The following is a 6,304-nucleotide window of genomic DNA, read 5'->3' on the forward strand; positions in this document are numbered from 1 at the left end:
AGAAACACTGCAATGGCTACTTTGAAGCTGCTTTTACAGAAACAATATCTTAAATAACTTCTTCTGATTTTATAAAATGTAGAGAACACTCAACACTTCTATTACAACAACTATTCATTTCTGAGCAGAATCTCAAACCCCAACACTTCCCATCATAAGATGGTCTAGGGGTATAGGAGAAGCAAAATTTGTTAAAGGAGAGGATAAATTTTATATTAAGAGACCTAAATCAGCAATAATAATTGGTGTTATAGGAAAATCCCTCTCCCACAAACACTGGGCCGGTGTCAGGACAGGTGCAGTACACTCAGTGCCATTGAGAGCTGGGATTTGGGGTGTGGTGAAGGAATAAAGGGAATTCTTCCTGTTAACCTAGTAATTTCACCACAATCTAAGTCCACTCTGAGATTTTTAGTTAAAAGACAATCATTTGCAGTGCAGCCAGCAGAGGGAGCGTTAAAAGCAAAGTCTGGTGCAGAAATTTCTAAAACCACACCGACAGAGAGTGTTGTTGTGGGAACTGCACCAGAACGTTTGGGGCAGCCCAGCCGTGACTTGTGAATTCATGCACGGACAAGGCAGGAGAGTCATGCCAAGGGGGAATTACTCAGAGTTCTTGCCAAAAAAACCCAGAAACAAAACACAAACCAAAACCAACCCCCCACAAAAAACTAAAACCCAAACAAACAAGCACCTCGTAACCATTCCATCCCAGGGACAGCCCATCCCTGGAAGTGTCCAAGGCCAGGTGGGACATGGCTTTGAGAAACCTGATCCAGTGGAGGGTGGGAATGGCAGAGGGTGGAAGGAGATGAGCTTTAACCCAAACATTCTGTGGTTCCTCAGCATGACTCACTGAGCCCTTGGCAGGCTCTGAGGGTGTTTTTCAGGTGATCTGGCCGTTATTTCAGACCCTGGGACCCGCTGGGGTGTGTGCAGTGACCCGGCTTGGCTGCAGCTGCCTGAGCATGTCTGCAGGGCCACAAGGTGAGGGAGTGCACCCGGGGAAATCTCTGCTCTGTGTCCAGGGCCATCCCCATGGAGAGCTGGATTTTCAGGGCTGTCTCCATTGCCTGCTCAGCCATTTGTCTGTGCCACTGAGGGCTTCATGGAGGCATAAGCAGCATCTCTAAAAACCTACAGAAAGCTGTGAGTCCCCCTGGAAATGATGCAGGGTGATACCTGAAAAGTGGGGCTATTTCTGCTCTTTTAACAGCACAGAGATGCTGTGGCATCTCTGCTCTTTTAACAGTGCAAAAGGCAACTCACTGTAAGAAAAAAGGCAATTTTTACAGCCCTGCTCCTGATGCTGGGAGGAGATGACTTTTCCAGGAGCCCCACTGGCAGCGCTCTGCTCTGGGGCCTGTGGGAGCCAGGGTTCCGTGGCACAGCCAGCAGCTGTGGTGTGGGTTATTGGAGTTATTTGGGGTTCTTGGGCTATCAGATGAGTTCCCTTTGGTGTTTCTCACACCCAGCCCCGTGCATGTGCCCCATGCTGCCTCAGCAGCCATGGCCTCCTCTGCCACAAACGCGCTGTGGGTGAGGGAGCACTGCACGGCCAGAACAGCTCAGCAAAGCAGCTGTGCACATTTAGTGTGGCTCTATCTATTTGTAAGGGGTTTTTTTCCTCCCCAAAAAACCCTATGCTGAGGAGCATGCAAAGGCAGGAGTCAGACATGCCTCCTCATCTCCCTGTGCAGCTGGAGAGGCTCAGCCTGAGGGGTCAGGGCCTACTCCCAGCGCTGGGACTCCAAAAACCCCAGAAAAAAACCAAAAAACTGCAAAAAACCCCTCCAAAACTCCCAATTTCCTTTTGCATTCCTATTTTTCATCACCAGTTCCCCAGCACAAGTGCATCAGAACTTCCCAGCCTTTCCAAATACCATACCATTGCAAATCCTGGTTCTGGTGGTCTATGTGGACAGTCAAGGGAAGGAAGATGCCCCTTGTTATTTCACAGTCACAGCCTGGATTTGAGCACAAAGAACCAACTTAGTTTCAGTTGTTTAGTTCAGGACCTGTATGATCTGCTGAAATACCACGTGGTTAAATCAGAGATCAGATATTGTACATTTGTATTTCATGTTCAACCCCAGAGTGGCGGCCTACGGACAGGACATCTGGAATGCAGGGAGCCTCTTTGGACACATACACAGATTTAACTGGGTGCTGGCCAACTCCACAGTAGAATTATGAAAAATCAAAGAGAGGGGTACCAATGTGAGAAAGGCCTGTGGAATTACATGTCTCACCATGAGTTAAGCTGGTGAAACAGAGCTTTCAGCCTGAGCCAATGTATGTTTTTCAGCAAACTCTCAGAAACTACTTGCTATAAATTATATTTGTGCATATATATATACACACATACATATACATTTTAATTGCCATAGCACAAATCTAGAACCACTTCATTAAAGATTATAGGCTGGCTCTAGATTTATAATGGTCATTTTAGTCAGGGTAAAATGATGATATTGGCATGAATTTGGGCTCAGGCCTTTTATTTTTTTAAGTGTCATCATCTTGGCCTCTTGGGCTGGTGATTTTCTCACTTGAGTTTCCAAGGGAATATCCGAGTTTAAGCAAGATCTAAACAAGTCTGCTGAGCTGTCACCTTCAGATTCAAATATTTACTTCATCAGCCACTCATGCAATCTCTTTGGGCCTTCATTCCAAAATGCAAATCCCAATTCTATCCTACTCTTTAGTGTCACTTTGAAATGCAACTTTAGCTTGAATAGCCTATCATGTCACCTCTCCTGCTCACACCAGTATCTCCTGAGCCAAAAGCCGTTTGCTGTTTGCATGTTAATGCAGCAGAGCCAAGCCAGCTGGGTGCTCTTCCCCCTAAAACTTCCTCAACAGGCTTGTTTGCTAAGCTGCAGTGGGCTAAGGGCAGGAGGGTTAACTCAGCACCTCTTTGTCCCAGCTGACAGCAGTCACCACACTGTTCTTGTAAACATCCAACTCCCCTTGACCCAGACTCAGTTCCCAAAGCTGGAGCTGGGAGCAAAACCAACCATCTTTCCCCTTCCAAATCAATCAGGGCACAGGAATCGTTAAAAGCTAATCTGTGCCAGGACCCATAATGAAATGCTGAAGTCATTTATTTTTCAGATGAATAACAAGTTAAAGCAGAAGGTGAATTTCCTGTTAATACTTCATCCTTGCCCAAAGGGCTGTCTCAAGAACCAGGGGATCTTTACTGGATGGGAAGGAGGGCATTGAGCTTGGGGAGAGGAGAGTTTAAAAAGCAACCAAGCCAGCAAGGGCTGAAGATCAGCTGGGTTAAACTTTTGTGGCCCACCAGGCCTGGGAGCAGGGAGCAGGAGCTCTCCCATGGGCAGGGGTGGCTGTTGGATGCAGGTGGGGCAGGGAAATTCCACCCCTTGTGTCACTGTCACTTTTCCCAATGCCTGAACATGGGCCAGCTCTTCAGAAACCATCCAGGCCAAACAATGGAGGCGTTTCCTAGTTGCAGCTTGCAGGAAGAGATTGTGAATTTAGCCAGAAATGGTTTGGCAGCCTGGGGAGCCCCTTTGGTGCTGGGATTCACTAGCCCAGCACTCAACCACAGGGGTTGCGCACAATCCATAGGATCTCTGTCTCCTGTGCGAGGCATTGCAGAATGCAGCAGTTCACCACGATGTCAGCAGTGTTTATTCAGGCAAGGATTTTAGGGCACAAACACAGCAGCAGCCAGAGGGCTGGCACCAGGGCTGGCACTTGCTCTAACTGAGCAGGTTTGCTCTTTTCTTCCCTGACAAGGCTCCTACAGCACCAAGCTGCTGCAGGCTGGGGAGCATGGAGAGTCCCCTGAAAACATGACACTCCTCACAGCTGAGGAGACTTAGCTATTCATTAAGGAAGAAATGAGATGACTGACATATGGTCATTTTAGGACATTAACAACAGTCTGCTGAACTCAACAGAGAGACTGAGACTGTCCTGAGGAGCTCTGAACCACAGCTGGCAGAGAGGGAACCCCAAGAGCCCAACAGCAGGAGCTGCTGCCCCAGCTAGAGGGGTCTGTGAGCATCTCTCAAGCTGTGTCAGTGAGGTTTGAATAGGGATACACCTAACTCAGATTAGAAGCCTTTTGCCCACTTTATTTGCAGCTGCTTCATCTAACGTGCTGGTGAAGGAACCCCTGACACCAGAGCAAGGAGAGCAGTGACTGGCACAAACAAATGGGGTATAAGTGGGAATTTGCCTTACTTTTCTGAACAGGCAAACTGCAACACATGAGGTAAAGTCAAAACTTTTAGAACCGGTGCTTTCCACATTATCAGTAAAATACTTAGCCAAGGAGGGAAAAACACTGCTGCTTATCTGCTCCACCCCTCCACTCAGCTTGTTTCCCTTTCCCTGAAATGTTTGAAAATAAATGAGCCAGTGTGGTTTCAGTAGAGTGCTTCAGATATTAAACAATCTGCTGCTCACAGCTAATAAGGAAGGAGCCTGGCCAAAAAACCCTGCCTGTTTACTGACTGAGCCCTGCCCTCCTGGAGCCAGGAGGGAGCAGCACTGAACAGAAATCTTGAGAAATGTTGGGAAATGTTGGGAATTGTGCAAACCAGGACAGTTCTGCCCTTTAGCAAAACCTTGTTGCCCTTACAATTGAGGAAAAGACTACTTTAACGTGCTTTGAAGTATCCCATGAATCTGAAGTTTTGTTTGCCCTGGATGTAGAGAGTTTCAGTTCTGTTTTCTCTCTGGTCTACCTTGAGCAGTAATCATTAAATGAAACAAGTCCAGCTGGGCAAGGTTGCCTGGTTTATGCACTCTTTTACAGCCTTTATCAGGACTAACAAGAAATGATAAAACCTTGCAAACAGCATACAGCCAGAGGTATCTTGCTCCTGGCACTGCCATTCTTAAAAAAACTGCTCTTCCCCTAAATGCCTGTAATTTCAGCTTTTTTTTTTTTTTGTAGCTGGGACTTAATGTCTCAGGTATTTAGCATGCTTGCATGCACAGCATTCAGGGCTGGAAATGCAGGCCCTGGGTAAAAGAAAATGTCTCCTTTCTCCAGCCTGATCTGTTTTAACTCTGCAGAGGTGCCAGCCTGTCTGTGTTCCATCACCTCACTGGAGAGATGTCATGCAGACATGTCACCACTCAGTTGGACTTGTCCAGATTTGTCTTTCTTTCTTTCTCACCGTGTTATTTTTTCTGCCCTTGTTTCCTTAGACGTTTGTTTTCTTTAGAAATACTTTTTTCTGGCAGCCACAGGTAGGGAGGAGGTTCAAACTGAGGGTGACAGGGATTTCTGTGAGGTCTTTGCAATAAAGTCTTGCAATGGTGTGTTTCTCCTAGAGGTTAAAGAGGTATGTATTTAAAGTGTTTTGTGAACTATTTATATGACTATAACATATTCTCACCATAAGTGAATTGAGAGGCACAAGTATTAGGCATTTGTGAATTCTCAATTTCACTGATAAAACAAATAACCTAGGTTTGCACTGTTAATACTATTTTGGGTTTTCTTATCTTATCAGAAACTTTTTTCCCCCAAAATATTTTCACAGGGAAAGAACTACAGAAATTTCAGTGCTGTGCTCAGCAGCAGTGCTTTCCAACTTGCTCTAGCTACTTTCTGCGTAAGAATTTTGCTTTCCTTTGGTCATGTATTTTAATTTGGGAATAAAGAGTGAGGGACATTCATGCTCTCAGTACTTAGGTTTGGTCCTTGCAAGACATCACCAGCGTGGCTCTCAAGCCCATGCTCCCTGCTGAGGTGTGTAGGGAGGAAGGATCCAGACGCCCAGATCCCATCTGAGCTTCCTCTCTCTGCTTTTCACCACAGACCAACTTTGTTTATGTGAAAGTATGTGTTTACATAACAATTTGAGTTTAAACACAAATATTTTCCACGGTGCAGCAAGCCAAACGCATTACCTAACAGTATTGTACATCTATCTGCAAACATTTTGAAGCCTGAATAATATTTGCTCAGTTCAAGTTCAAGTTTAGACCATACTCACCAAGAAAAGTCAGGTGAGGCTTTCCAGCATGGTGACATCTTCCTTTTCTTCCCTTATACAAACAGGATTGCTCATTCCAATTAATGTAGTCTTCAGAGAAAAATAAAATCTGTATATGAAATCTAATAGCACAGGTAGATCTGCAGGGATTAACAATATGAAGGAGAACATTGTCAAGCATGTAATGATATTTTTTTGTATGTCTGCTACAGCTAATGCTTTTAATTGTATTTTCCAGTTTAATTCTAGTAGCCAAAGGCATGATGCACAAGGCAAATAAATGACAGGATCATTGGCATGTCCAAGTGCTTCTTCTC

This window comes from Geospiza fortis, unplaced genomic scaffold, assembly GCF_000277835.1.
Source record: "Geospiza fortis unplaced genomic scaffold, GeoFor_1.0 scaffold172, whole genome shotgun sequence".
NCBI classification, from domain to species: Eukaryota; Metazoa; Chordata; class Aves; order Passeriformes; family Thraupidae; genus Geospiza; species Geospiza fortis.